General features: G+C 49.3%; 1 pseudogene; it reads left to right on the forward strand.

The window, feature by feature from the left end:
- Window positions 1-184: 184 nt before the first annotated feature.
- LOC147414398 (tektin-3-like) lies at window positions 185-7,237 on the forward strand (annotated as a pseudogene).
- The last annotated feature ends 7,748 nt before the right edge of the window (window positions 7,238-14,985 follow it).

The following is a 14,985-nucleotide window of genomic DNA, read 5'->3' on the forward strand; positions in this document are numbered from 1 at the left end:
GGATTTGCTTTCAAGAGTTTTAGGCCTGTCCAGGCGATGTGTGGGTGCTGTGTGCATCGCTCTTCGTATTTTAAGTTGCGTGTGTCGCTGTAAGAAGTAGCGCAAGTGCAGGAGCTTACTGAGTGAGGTTGTCTTCTTCTGTCTCCTTTGTGCAGGACACATACCTGAATAGCGGCGTTCAAGAATGGAGCTGGTTGGATCTCCCTTAACTGCAACATATGCCCATCCAAGATCAACACCTACCAAGTTTCTGCCTGCCATCAGCACCATGGCTTCAAGCTATAAGAACCGTTTTCCTTACTACCCCTTGCCTCAGAGCTTCAGCCTCCCCCGGATGCCCAGAGCCTACTACAAAGCAGCTGCCATCAACCCAACTTTGGCTCCCTTTTCCAAAAGCTCCCAGGGGTTACCCCCAAGCAAGATGCTTCCTTTTGTTTCCAACAGAACAACCCTCTTCAGCCGGTACACCTCTGACGACTGGTACATGTCCAATCTGACCAACTACAAAGAGTCGGAGACTACCCGGCGCAATGCCGAGTGTCTGAGAGTCGATACCTCCCGTCTGATTCACGATAAATATCAGCAGACAAAGAAGACCCAAGTAGAAAGCACCAAAAACCTGGGAGATCGTGTCCAAGAGATAGAATTTTGGAAGTCAGAGCTCTGCCATGAGCTGGATGAGATGATCGGGGAAACGAACGCACTCACAGACTTGAAGAAAAGACTGGAGAGAGCCTTGGCTGAGACAGAGGCCCCTCGCCAGGTAAGCACCCTGTCCGGTGGGCTGCAAGCTGTAGCCTACTGCTGAAACATCTGCAGCCATTCAGACGCCCAATTAAGTTTCATTGCAGCTCCGTAACGTCTAGAAAGTTTTTATTAAGAGACCATTAGTTAAGTTAGTAATAAACAAATGCCTTGCCATCTGCTGCCTCCCCTATCAGTACGTACTGAGCCCATCAGAACAGTATTTGCTTAACCAAATATTTTTATAAGTGGTACATCCAAAATCCTGGTTTGGGAGACAAAAGCCCATGTCCTCCTACGAGGCTCTGGCGAGGTCAGCCTCAAGCCTGACACAGGTCCCTGCCTTCAGCTGTGGCTGCGCCAGGGACACGTGTGCTCCCCCACGTTGATTTAATGCTGATGTTGCAGCTCGGCTGCTCGTTGTCAGCTAAACCAGCTGCCCTGGGCACTTTTTTTCCCGTGCTGTCGTCTCTGTGCCCACCTACAATTTCATTTCTTACATTACTTGACATGGGGACCATCCCTGTAGGGATTTGCAACCAGCAGTGATGGCATGTCCCCAACAGGTCACTCAGGAGTGCTTGCTTCACCGGGAGAAGAGGATGGGCATTGACCTGGTCCATGATGATGTGGAGAAACAGCTCTTTGTGGTAAGTTTGTCAACACAGATCATGTGTTATTTTTACCTAAACTACTCTGAACAGGTTTTGCAGCCCTGTTCCCTCTCTGGCTCCTTAGTGCCTGTGAGGTGCTAAACTCTTCAAACCCCCAAAACCTGCAGGGCCAGGGGACGACGTTCCCCCACGCAGCAGCGTGCCCACACGGTGTGGGTAAGACTTGCCCTGCCAGAGGCAGGAATAGCTGAAAACCAGCTGTGTGTTTGTGTAGCCTATCAGGGTCCTCTGTCCCTCTTCAAGGAGCTTGTGGGACTCTCCTGCCTTTCAGAGCCCTGCCGGCACAGGATCTATAAGTATCTGTCACATACATGTGATATATCTCTATATATCTGTGTCACATACATATATATTACGCACACATGCACACACACAGATATGGAGAAGGCAGTGTCTGCCCGACAGCTTGTCTGGTTTTCCCAACTATGTTACTTGGTCTAATAAAAGATATTACATCTACCCCCAGCTTTGCTTTGCTCAGAGCAGCGTGGCCGCAGTAAGACTGTGTGTGCTTAGGCAATGCATTTTATAGCAGTCCTAAAACCGCGCACTCCTGCCTGCCTTTATATAGGCTGCTTTAAATTATGAATAAAAAGCAAACACGATGAGAGCTGGCACAGAAGATGGGATCCTATCGCAGGGTACAACAAAATACAATCACTGCAAAGGCATCGCGAAACTGGGAAGGAAACTGCAGCCCCTGGGACTGTGAAGCCACTGCTCTGTTAGAAGATTTTTTCTTATGAGTCAGGCCCTAAAAAAATTAAAAGATTAGTTTAAGGGTCATGAGATTTTAAGAAAATAATTGGAGCTGGTTATCTCCATAATGGCATTTTGGATTTTAAGTGTTTCGGACATATTTAGGCCATGCTTTTCAGCTGGCTCCTGCAGACAGGAGGGCTTAAAAATTATGGTTTTGGAGCACTAATCACCTGCCTCCAGTAGCTGGGGCTTCACAAACGCGATAGATTTGTGCTGAAGTCAAGTGAGCTGAGAGCAGCACATGCCTTCCTCCGGTGGAGCTGGATGTTTCTTAGAAATGGCTTAGAAAGTTACACCAAACTCAAGTCCGTCTCCTCTTGTCCCAGATGGATGGGATTTCTCCTGGGGAAGAAAACATTTGGGGAGCAAAAAGGGCAGATGCTGATTGGGGATGGGGATGTGTAGCGCTGCTGGTCCAGAGAACCTCTATGCCTGTTCATATCAGGTCAGGATCTGTCCCTGTCTCCTATAGTGGAACTAATCATCACTTGACATTGATGTCAAGATGAGAAAACACTTGGCAACCCACCCTGAAAGTGAAGTGGGAGGCCATGGCTGTGGCCACAGCACCCTCCCATCCCCTCCTGGTCGCTGCGCCCAGGCTCAGCTGCACAAGTGAGCGCTCTGGGGTTGGGGGGCACTTTCTCCACTCCCTGCCAGTTTGCTTTGTCCTTGCTGTGTGCACGGTTGGAGAGGCCTGAGGGGATGAGTGTGACCAGGACAACTGAGCATGGATACTGATGGGGTCATGTTTTGCCTTTGCCCAGGAAGCCGACGTCATCAGATCCTGCCAGGAGAGGATGCAGCAGTACCTGGATAAGGCGAAAGCCCAGCTCGCGTAAGGAGGAGCTCCTTCTCTCATGCTGCATTTGCAGCTGCGATGTGAAACCCCGGCAGACCCCCACCTCTGCCCACACCCTACAGCCGTAAAACCTGGGCAGGCTCCATGGGAAGCGGGCAGTGGCGCCCACAGGAGCACGTAGCTGCCCAGGTGGGAGGAAACCATTCCACCCATACATCCCCACCCATGGCTCTTGTTTGTGTGTTGAAGGTCCAACAGGGCAGCCCAGCATGAGCTGGAGAGGGACCTGGCCAACAAGCAGACAGCCTACCGCATCGACGACAAGTGCCACCACCTGAGGAACACCTCCGATGGCATCAGCTACTTCCGAGGGGTGGAGCGGGTTGACGCCACGTGAGTGCACGCTGGGCAGCACGAAAGCACCGAGCTGTCCCTGGGATGCGCGGTGCCTCGCCCTGGCAGGGAACGGGTTGTCCCCAGCCCACTGTAAAGGCATGTGTCTCTGCATGGCACATCCATCCTGCCTGGAAACACCCATCTTGGAGGGGCCGTTTCTCCCTGCTCACCATAAAGGGAGAACAACCCTCTGCTTTCAGCTGGATGCTGAACACCCAGTGGGTGAAAGCGAGTCCCACCTAATTACACATTATATCAGGGTTCAGAGATCAGCCTGAAAATGAACTCAGCCCAACACCTCTGCACAGCTCATTAAGTTTATGCGTATTTTCAAAGATGTGTCAGTGCTTGCATGAGCGCTCTTGGTTGACGTGACGTCTGGGGGGTTCACCCCTGCATGGAGAGGGCCTGGCAGGGAGCCGAAATGACACAGAAGATAAAGAAATAGAGAGCATGGTCCTGGGATACGGTTCAGCTGCTTTTGGGTGCCAGGAATTCAGCTTCGGCTCTGCAGTAGATGAATGGTGACCTAAACCAGCACTCGCAGAGATATGCGCTAAGTGGCAAAGGGCTGAGGGAATATATCTGCTGCTCACAAGGACGCGTGCAGTTTATGGAGGGGCATAGATTGATTCAATCTTTCTAATATTTGAATAATTATTCACAGCTCAGACATATTGCAAATGAATTGCAAAGGATTGATGCTAAAATTCAGAGGGGGGCAAAATGTGCCGAGAACCAGCATGTTTTAAATGGGGCTTATGTGGTATTTAAGTCTTTTGTTGACCTTGTTCTGGCCTACTGCACAGGCGTGAACTTCATCGTGAATGCACAGACAGGGAAATGAATATTATCTAATGCTTGTTCAGTTTAGTATGAAACTGAGATAAGTTATGAGCAAAATTAATTGACTGCAATCTGCGCGTCGACGTGAAGCTGGGAATCACTTGGCACTTAGATGGCTCGAACGTGTAAATATGAGGTCTGACTAAAATCTTCATTTTTCTGGGGGAATCTTTGCTTTGTCTGGGCTTTCATAAGTACCACAGTTGTCTTCATGAACATGTCATCATTTCATAAGCATATCGAACAAATGGTGTCCAGGTGTTTTACCTTCATGTGGTCAAATTAAGAGCGTAGCTTTAACCTGCATTTAATCCACACTGCTCCCATGGCATGCCTGGCCATGGCCAGCTTCAGCAGCATGGGCTTACTGGAGGCCTCTCCTTCCTCCTCCCCAGGATCTCGGTGCCAGAGTCGTGGGCCAAGTTCTCGGACGACAACATTCTCCTCTCCCAGAGCGAACGGGCGGCCTCCGCCAAGCTGCGGGACAACCTCGAGAACCTGCTGGTGGTGACGGCCAACGAGATGTGGCGCCAGTTCAACAGGGTGAACGTCGCCTTTGCCAACCGCATCGCTGAGACAGCTGACGCCAAGAGCAAGATTCAGACCCACCTGGCCAAGGTAGCCTGAACCCCTCCCTTTCGGTGTGACACCGTCACTTCCCAGTGACACCACTCTCCACACAGACCTGGCCCAAGAAGAGGAACGGTTGCTACAAGGAGCTGGTTATAGTATCATTATCTGTTTGAAATTCCAAGTACTGGGGACATTCTCCTTGGAGCAGGACAAGTTGGCACTGTAACTTCCTCTCAAGGGACCCTTTATTTCCCTAGTGCCCAGCAGCAAAGGGATTTCAAGCAGAAGGTGGAAATGCTGTTTGCATCTCCTGGTAGTTACTTCAGAAGTGCTGGCTGCCCTGCAGAAAGTCTTTGCTGGGCCTCTACTGGGGTGCCTGCCGGGGGGTTTGCAGGCTCCCTTCTCCTCCAAGGACATGCTTTCAGGCTCAGTGCTCCAGGTTTGCTGCATGGTCAGCCGTGTGTTTCCCGCATGGCTCTGCCAAGCAGGGGAAGTGGAGATCAGTGATGGGCACCTGGCTCGGACTGCTGGGTCTCATGGAAAGCTTCCTGAAAAGAGCTTGACACGGTATCGATTAACTGAGCAGAGACTGGGCTTGCAGCTCTGCAGGCTGATGTCACGTCTTTAATTGAGGATCCATTAAAAACTTTCCCTCTATGAGTTGCTATTGATGGATGATCAATTCCTGCAAGCAGTAATTTTGGGTAGCTGGTAATTCAATAGATCCATCACTGCTCCAAAATCTCCTCCGATGTGACAGCAACAGCAAAGAGAGGCTTTTCCTTGAAAAGAAATCTGCTGGATCTGTGCCTTGGCATGTGTCAGAGCGACAGGGGTCTGAGCCCAGGGTCTGCTTATTCAACTTGGTTTTTTCTGCAGATGGACAGGAGAAAAGGGAAATGATGTGGTCACTTGAGAATATATCATTTAATTTATGAATGCGTTTTTTTCATGCCAGACACTGCAGGAAATCTTCCAGATCGAGATGAACATAGAAGCCATTCGAAAAGCCATTAGGGACAATGGGCTAGTGTTAAAAGTGGCTCAGACCCGGCTGGATGAGCGCACGCGGAGACCCAATGTGGAGCTGTGCCGGGACACTGCCCAGCTCCGGTAAGGCAGGACCCAGGGCTGGGAGGGTCCTTGAGGAGTGACTGGTCGTAGCGCTCAGGAGCATCACTGGATGACAAAATTAATCTTTTTTTTTTTTTTTTTTTTTCCCCAAAGAGTCATTCCATAAGTGCACTGGTATAATCAAGAGCAATGATTAGGTATCCCGGCCTCGGGGTGGTAGAAGAGCTCTGCACCCACGAAGGAGGCTGTACGCCATGGCCGGGTACAGCCTGATACCACCCCGTGAAGGGATGGATTTTTCCCACTTGGGTAAACCTCACCTACTCTCCTGCCTGCTTCCCAGCTGTTGGATGGCTTAGTTTTGCAGTATAAGCCCTTTAATCTCTGACAGGCTTGTGTTGAGAGCACTTAGCTGCTTCCTTTTGGGTCACTGCAAGAAAGGATGCACCATGTGGAGAAGCAGTAAGGGCTGTCCTCACCTCCCCTGAGGACACTGGAAATCCTTTCAAGGACATAGTGAGCCCTTTGGGACTGCACCCCAAGGGGCCGTGGAGGAGCAGGCTGCCCTGAGTGCCCAACAGCACCCCATGTGAGGGGTGAGGCACCCCAAACCTCACCCCTCCTCCTAGGAGCCCTCTGGGAATGACTCCACGTGAAGCTTTTTAGAAGCCATATAAACCCAGCCCTTGCATGCCATTGGGTTTTTCCATCCTCCACTTGTTTCACATTCACTTTTAGCCTCTCCCAGCTCCCCCATTTTGCTGTGTGTGCATCCGTGGGTGTGGGGAGGAACGCTGCACAGGGAAATCCGGGTGGGTGAACCAACAAACCCGCAAAACCAAACAGGAACAGGAAACCACAGCTGCTCTTCCCTCTTCTCGGTGGCACAAGCTGCTCCAGGAGATGAGGCTGCACATCGCCGAAGCCTTAGAGCAAACTTAACCATGCCTGCCCACGGAGGTCTGGAGGAGCTCTGCCCTCGCCTTTCCCGTGCATCTGCCAGAAATGAGGGGTTGAGTTACTCCGAGCACACTGAAGGGGGAAATCCTGTCCCCAAGGGGCCCATCACCAACGCCGTGCTAGAAACCACCCCCGTGACGGGACTGTTAATGGGCATTTCTTGCTGTTTTCCAGCCTCGTCAATGAGGTCCATGAAATCAATGAGACGATCCAGAGCCTTCAGCAGCGGCTGAGAGACGCCGAGAACATACTGCAAATGCTGGTGCATGCCAAGTCGATCTTGGAGCATGACCTGGCCACCAAAGCCAACTCGCTGTTCATTGACCAGGAGAAGTGCATGGGGATGCGCAAGACCTTTCCCAACACTGCACGGCTGCTGGGTTACTTTTAGGCTGGGCTCAGCTGAACCCACGCTATCTGTTGCAGGAGTATTCCCAGTTTTGCTAGGACGCATTCCCAGTTTTGCTAAGATGCTTTGAAAATACATGATTAGACTTTCACTTCCTCATGAAAGCCCTGAGTAGAAATTAAACGATCACTTTGTGTGTTACATGGTCTACCAGGATTTTTTATTCCTTTGGTTTTTCACTTTCCGTTGCTTTTCCACGGTGTGCCAGAAAGTAGCTGAAAATATCCTGTATGTGACTGAGAGTAAATCCACCCACAGCGATTCATTCCTACCCTTTCAGTCTGTGATTTTAGGAGAAAAACTCTCATGTCCTCCTCGCTTTGAGCCTGTCTGATGCGGAAAAAGCACAAGGGGAAGTAAAGCTAGTTGTCAGAGTAATTAGCTGTTGACATCTTTAATGTATTTTTAATGGTTCAGGAGAAGAAACACAAACTATCTAGTAAAGCATTACAGTATGTTCTGTTCCTAAACAGAAAAACTTGCATTTTAAGCTGATGTCTAGTGATCATTTTCTTGCTTTTGAAAAATTTTAAATGTCATCTAAAATGTCAGTGCTGGGGTCTTAAAACAAAGAAGTGCTTTTGGCTAGCTAATTGAAGAAAATGCTGCGGTTTTAATCTTGGTGAGTATGGATTGGTTCCTAATTTAACCTCTTGCAAGTAGTCTGTTGGTGGAAGCACCAAAGCACTTTGAAGATAAAGGAACAAATCAGTCCTTAAGTCAGCCACCTCGACTGCCATAGTACCTGCTCTCTGGCTGTAAATTTTACCAAGTGTTTGAATTTTCAGAGGATAAGTCTTTAATCAATCTGAAGTTCAGTGTGACAGTCACTTTGCAAATTGTCCCGTCAGACTCACGTGTCAGACACTCTCGACTCTTTTAACCTAAGCAGAGCTGAGCTCAGCCTAAAGCCTGTAGGCACCAAGAATCCTAAAGGAGCAGAAGTTCAAGTCCCTTCTCTTCCCTCGGGAATCCAGGGCATGGACTTCCTGGCCCAGCGTGGGGACTCTCAGGAGCTGAGAGCATCTTCTCTCGTCTCGTACCCCCAGATGACTCCAGCTCACAGCACAGGTCCAGACAGACCTGCCTGCCCTCCCTGCTCTCCCAGGGGCAGCCCCCGAGAGCTGTAACCTGTGCCAAGGTCCTGCCCTGGCCCCAGCATCTTGGCAGGATCTCTCTTCAGAGCTGCAGCCCTAAACAGGAAGCAATTGTCTATTTTTTTTTTTTTCTTTCTTTTTTACTGGCACTTTTGTCTCACGGAGACTAAAAATAGGTTTCCTCTACTTTGTGTGTATCTTGGAGCCAGAGTCTGTCGGAGACAGCAGCCACCCTTTCTAAAGAGACGATATAACCGCAAGCAAGAAAAACTGTCCAGCTCATCGCACCTTCCCTTTCTGCACTTATCTCCCTCCCCAAAATAAGCCGATGGCATGCTGAACTCATAGGGACTTCCAGTTTTTGTTGGCACCCTCGCTAGCCTTTGTGCTGCTTTGAGCTGTTACTCTCCCTGTGTTCCTTTACTGAAAGCTTTCATAAACCCTGGTGATTTTGGCTGCTCGGCTGTTTTGAAGCCCCGCTCCAGATGGCTGGTTTTCAGGCAGAGCTGCCTGTTTTCTGTTTTGAGAATTGGGTCCCGTGAATTGTCTCGAGCTGAGCGCTGGGAAACGGAGGCACCCCAGTCCCTTTCTGAAAGACTCATGCTTTTAAGTGACTTGAGCGAAATCCTGGCATCAGCGACAGCTTCACATTCATTTCATTTCCACCTTCATTTTTGAGTCACATAAAAAGATACCTGAGCTCTGTTGTACTATGAGGGCACACCAATATCAGCACCCAAACTCTCCTATTTTCTCCAATTTTGCTTTCAGAGTCCCCCATCTTTCCCCCTAGCCCAACTCCTTTAAGGCTTTCTCCTAATTGACAGTGTTTATGTGGTGTTGCAATTATCCAGCTCTAAATTTTATCTTCCCGTCCTACCCTCTTGATGCTTCTTTACACAAGATAGGCTGTGGGAGCGTAGCTCGCTGAAAACAGGCATGGAATGCTAGAGGGCCTGCACAAGGAAAACTCTGTTGAACAGTTTGTCTAAGCTAACATAGTAGGCCTCAAGGACGCTTCGACCTTGAGGGTCAGAATAGAAGAATTAGAAGCTAACATCCATATGAGGCGGAACGCATTAGTATTAATAGTAAAGTGATAGGTAGAAGCAGATGACTGATGTATGTATAGCACAATTGGAGTTTATGAAAAACTGCAAGTCATGATGACTTTGGAAAATTATGCTATATAAGAAAGTGCATCTGCACAATAAAAGGAGTTTCCTGATATAACTCGTATTGAGTCTTTTGTGGATTCTCCAACTCCCGTCTCCGCAACTCTCAGCCAGTCGCACACTTGATCTATACTCCTCTATGTGTACATGACAGCCCTTGTAACGACCTTCCCTTTGTATCGCCATATCTCTACATTAGGTGGGGGAAAAAAAAAAAAAAAAAAAGCTTTCCAAACTACTAGCTATTAACTGGAGCTATTTAAGATGACCCAGCCAAATCAAGGAAAAAAGGTTTACCATAGGGAGCCATTCTGAAGTCATCCCACTTCATGGGGAGAATTATGTAGGTCACCAAAAAGCCTTTCATTCCTGACCTGCTGGTGCAGCAGTGGCACAGCGAGTACAGAGTAAAGGAAAAGTAACAGCAGTCACCAGTGAAGGCTGAAATCCCAGCACTCGCACAACTCCAATTCCAGGCACTTCAGTGGAACAGATTTCACTCACATGCATCTCAGCTGAGAAGGTAAAAAAGGGACAGCAGACTCAATACTGCAAGTTTGTGACTCAGAGATAAAAAGGGAAACGAAATGCTACCGTCGGAGCCTGCCTGCTGCTCCCAGCCACACCTGCTGAGGCATAAAAAAGCAAACAAAAAGCTTACCACGCCTCCAGCACCAAGAGTCCAACCACAACACCTGCTTTAGAAATTCTTTGTGCCATATGTCCCTCCGTCCCAAGGATGACGTGAACAACCTTTCACATCAGTTAATTGCAGTGCTCGTGCAGTAGGTAACACTTTTATGGCTTTTTATTTCCAACATCCTGCAGCTGTGGTCCGATAGCGCTCACGGTACCAGATCCCTAAATAGCAGCAGCCAAAAAATCCCAGGAACCTGCTTTCACAGCTGAATTGCAAAGTCTTTTCTTAACAGGACAGACACCAGAGCACACACCTCAGCCACTCTGACACTGAATTAGTCTGCTTTTCACCCTGCCACAGGCAGGACTCTGCCTCCCCCGCCCGCCCTTTTCTTGCCTGCTGGACAGAGAAAGCAATGCTCTGCCCCATTCCAGCTCTCCAGTTCTACGCCAACCACACTGCGAGACGTACAGAATAAACCCAGATATTCAACAAATCCAACGCAGGGTCAGAGAAGCAGCTTTCAGAGACTTTGCTGCTTTCAGCCAAGTTATCATCAGAATGAGACTGAGCTCCTCTAAGCCTACAAACTTAAAGGAGGCTTCTACAGAAGAAGCAGCAAGCCCTGAGCTGTCCTGGTCTCAACATTTCTACTCTTTTCTCATGAAAGATCTTTCATTTTTATTACTTCCTATGCAGAGTGGCAATTAAGAACATAATACCTTTGCACGACAAGCTCCCAGCCTGAGAACTGAAAAGCGGGGCAGACCTCAGAGAGGAAGAAGCAGAGTTATTTTACAGAGCGTCAGCAACACAGCGAGCAAAATATCCCATGTAATCCCTGCCCTGGAGCACCTGAAGGCCATACATAAGCAATTGCTGGGGGTCCCGACCATCCACCTTCAGGTCTCTGCTGATAACAGCAAAGGAAGAGGTAGATACTGGGGCAATTTGAGAGAGGACCCCCTCCCCAAAAGTAAGGCAATCCTAAATAGACCCCAAGCTTTAGGGAGCCAGCCCAGAACAGCAGGAAATAAAGTTAAAATGAACTATCTTGCATTCCAGAAGCCCCCAGCCGGCAGCACACCAACCGCCTCGGGGCTCCGGTGGGAAGGGAAGACAAAGAGCGGGATAAAAGAAAATGGATGCATCCCCGGGGTGCTGGGCAGCATCCCGGGGGCCTCGTCCCCGCAGCTCCCCCCGCCCGGACTCCAGCCCTCGGCGCCGATACCCGCTGCCCTGCACCAGGGCTGGCGCAGCCAGGGCGGCCGGGACACCGTGGGCCTCCCCCGGGCCCGGCGGGCTGAGGTAGTGTGGGCCGAGCGCCCCCCCCACAGTCCTCCCCATCTCCACGAGCTGAGGTGGTGTGGCCCGCGTTCCCCCCCCCCCCCGCCTCCCCACGGGCTGAGGTGTTGCGGCTCGGAGCGCTCACGTGACCGGGTGTTGATGTGTCGCCTGGCAACGGGAACATGGCGCAGACAGCAGCGGGTGACTGTGGGGCTGGGCCGCGGCCGGGCCTTGAACCGCCCGGCCCTCGGCCGCCCGGCCTCCCCGGCCCCGCGGGTGCCCGTGCCCAGCCCTGCGGCGGTCTGCAGCTGGCGGGCCCCAGGGAGCTGGGCTGGTTCTCACTCTTCCCTCCGCTCTGGTTGCAGGCACAGGCCATCCCCAGCCCAGCAATATGGAGGAGGCCGCCGGTGCCGCAGCAGAGGGCTCTGGGGTGGAATCCGGCTCCGCTACGCGGGATATCGGCCGAGTTCCGTCGTATCTTGCTATGGAGGTGATTTCCTTCAGAACGTTCGTGGGGCAGCATGGTGTTCCTACGCTCTCCTTGCAGAGTGATGGCTTCGTGAAAGCAGTTTCAATAGCGAGAAGTAAAACAAGGGAGCGGTTGTTGAAGTCTTGCCCTGCCTATTAAAAAAACAAAGTTAAATGTCGTTGTAGTTCTGTGTGTCAGCAGCGTCCTGAAGCATGTGCTTCTCACTCAGCTCCCAGATGGCTGTAGGCATGTAAAACGGGAGCTTGCCCCCATCTCACAGACACACGTACGGGGGCTGTGTTCAAGGTTGGTGGTGATGAGTTTTTTCTGTCTGTTCGTACTGCACGATATTTGAATTTGGCAAATGATGGCACGGGATAAAACAGTGTCTCTTTAAAAAGAAGATAATAGTTTGGCTACCTGTAGCACCAGCTGGAGGACTACAATCCCTAAGGGCATTTTTTTAAAAAATAGATGTGAGCCAGAAACACATCTGAAATTAAAAGTGGTGTGTAGAATTTTTGTCAGGATCTTTACCGTCTTCATGCTGCCTGGGTGACTTTTTTTGTGAACGAGATTAAATTTCAGAATTAAACTCCCATGACAAAAAGCAGTTGTTACAGCACCGTAGCATGAGCATTAAATAAAATGCACAACCTGCTGTAACGCTGCTATTCTGCTTTTTGCCTGTGTGTGTGCTAGGCAGTAGAGGCGGAGAATGGGAGCGACAATGAAGAAGCAGGGTCCGTTCCTCCGCAGGACCAAAAAGAGACATTGCCACCAGCAGAAAGAGGAGCTACAGAGCTGTTTGTTAGTTCTGCAGAGGTGAGACACTAATAACACACACAATCTTATGCACAGAAGGCATGGCCGGTATTTGTAAATTCAAATTCTCCTGGGGCGGTTTTGTTGCTGCCAACACAAACCCGACCAGAACTGAACAGAGAGAAGCTAAATGGTCAGGCACAAAGTCTACAAAAGCTGTGACAGAGCTGGAGAGGTTCCTCTGTTGTGCTGCATGTGGGTAAAGGTGGCTTTTGAATCGGCAGAGGCACAGCTTTGCCAGTGTATCTGTGGGCTGAGTTTAGAACAAGGCCCTCTTGCCGATTCTGTGTCTGCATCGTTCTTGTCTCGTGATGACAGAAATAAGCAGATTGTCAGGGCAGACTGAAAAGCTGTTTCAGGTGGTGGATTTTACGTTTAAGAAAAAATCCCCTGAGACTTTCTTGGACAAAGTCAAATTAGACAGTTGTCCTCCTGCGTTGGGTGACATGGAGAAGCCAGTAACTGAGAGAGAAAACCCTCCCCTTCCTTCAGGAGCTCCTCAGCAGGTGTCTGCGTGGTCAGCCTTTATCTTTGACGTACACCAGGTGCATTAAACCTCTGTCCTGCCTTCCTGCTTCTGATGCATGAGATGCTTTTGCTTTCGTATCATTAAATGATTTGCTTTCATAGATCACTTCTATATAGCATCCCCGGCTGCCTCAGCTGCCTTTCTGCACTGATGTGATGTTTCCTTTCTTTAAATGCCTTCAGTCCGAAGAACGACGTGCCCGCTTTTATCGCTCTTTATTGCTGCTTTATTGCTGGCTTTATCAGCCAAGTTGCTAGGAAAGTTAGTTTGTGGAAATTCCTTTGCCTCCCACAGCTATATTCCCACCCTCCTGCATCATTCCAACAGACCCTGCAAAGCTGGGCTTGTAAACTAATTGTTTACTGACTGGAGGAAAGAAAATAAATTAATAAAATCAGGACAGCGTTGCTTCATGCAAGGGAAGCTTCATGTTGGTCCAGGACCCAGTTGAACAGTTGAGGCCAGTCCATCAAGAGGCTATTTAGAAAAGAGGCTTGGGTGCTCTGTTGTCCAAGAAGGGAAAAATCATTGAATGTCCTGCAGAATTCTGATAGGAATTTGGGTGAAATGAATGCTTGCCAAAAACCATGTTAACAGTGTATTGCATAACTAATGCAGATTATTATGCTCGAGGGAAACAGACTTCCCAAAACGGCATCAGCAGTCAGAAAAAAAAAAACCCAAACTCATTCAAACTCATTGCTATTATTAAAAAAAAAAAAAAAAAAAAAAGGAGAGAGAGAAAACTGGCAAAATTCTGAGGAAAATTTTGGCAGTATAGGACCATAGAAATGGCTGTGCTGGCTCAGATCAAAGTCCAGAAAGCTCCAGATTCAGCCTCTGACAGAGCCAACAGGAGACGCTTAGATAAAAGCACCAGAGCAAGGCAAGCACCCTGTGATACTTTCCCAGTCTACTTTCCCAGCTTCCAGCAATTAGTATCTCAAGGACTTCCTGAGCTGACAGGGCTGTCTTTGAATTTAATATCCCCCGATGGATTTGTTTCACAGGGTCTTGTTCCAGTTGTTCTTCGAGCCCGTGCAGACTTGCAGCATCCACTGTGTCCCTCAGTGGGGAGCTGCAGGGGATGGAGTATCATCACCCTCGGGGCATCGGCAGCCGCTTTTGGCACCCTGGAGGAGATTAAAAAAGGGCTCAGGCCTTGGACCGCTGAAGCCAAAAGTGTAAAACTCAATAGCTCGGACAAAAATGTGGCTCAAAGCTGTTTTAGATCTGTGTCCTCTGTAGGTTCAACACAGGAGATCACAGCGGGTTGGCTCCTCTTATATGCTGTCAGCATGCAGGAGATGAGCGCGAATCACAATTTCTGAAAGTATCTGAATATGTTCTGACACAGTCATGTCCCCGCCAGGAAGCTTGGTTGGGATTTTTTTGGTTTTGGAGTCAGTGGGTGAATGTTGGTTTCGTTGAAGCCAGTGGGCTTTTCTCCAGTGCTTTCAGTCTGACTCTATCAGTGACGACAACTGGCTTAGAGTCGAAAGTAAAAAGTTGGATGAAGTCGGGTTTTGGGCATGAACGCAGACAGGACTAAAATATTTTAGAAATTTTTCTTGGTTTGGTGGAAAAGAAATGGCAGGAAAAGTAAGTCAATGTCTCCAAGATGTATTAGACCTCTTGTTTTAGAAGTTTGCTGAAGTTAAATGTCTCCCCTTCTGTTTTTCTTCTGCTTGAAATGGCTTTTCAGATAGCCATTCCACCAGTT

The sequence above is a fragment of the Leptosomus discolor genome, chromosome 15, assembly GCF_034619465.1.
Source record: "Leptosomus discolor isolate bLepDis1 chromosome 15, bLepDis1.hap2, whole genome shotgun sequence".
Lineage (NCBI taxonomy): Eukaryota > Metazoa > Chordata > Aves > Leptosomiformes > Leptosomidae > Leptosomus > Leptosomus discolor.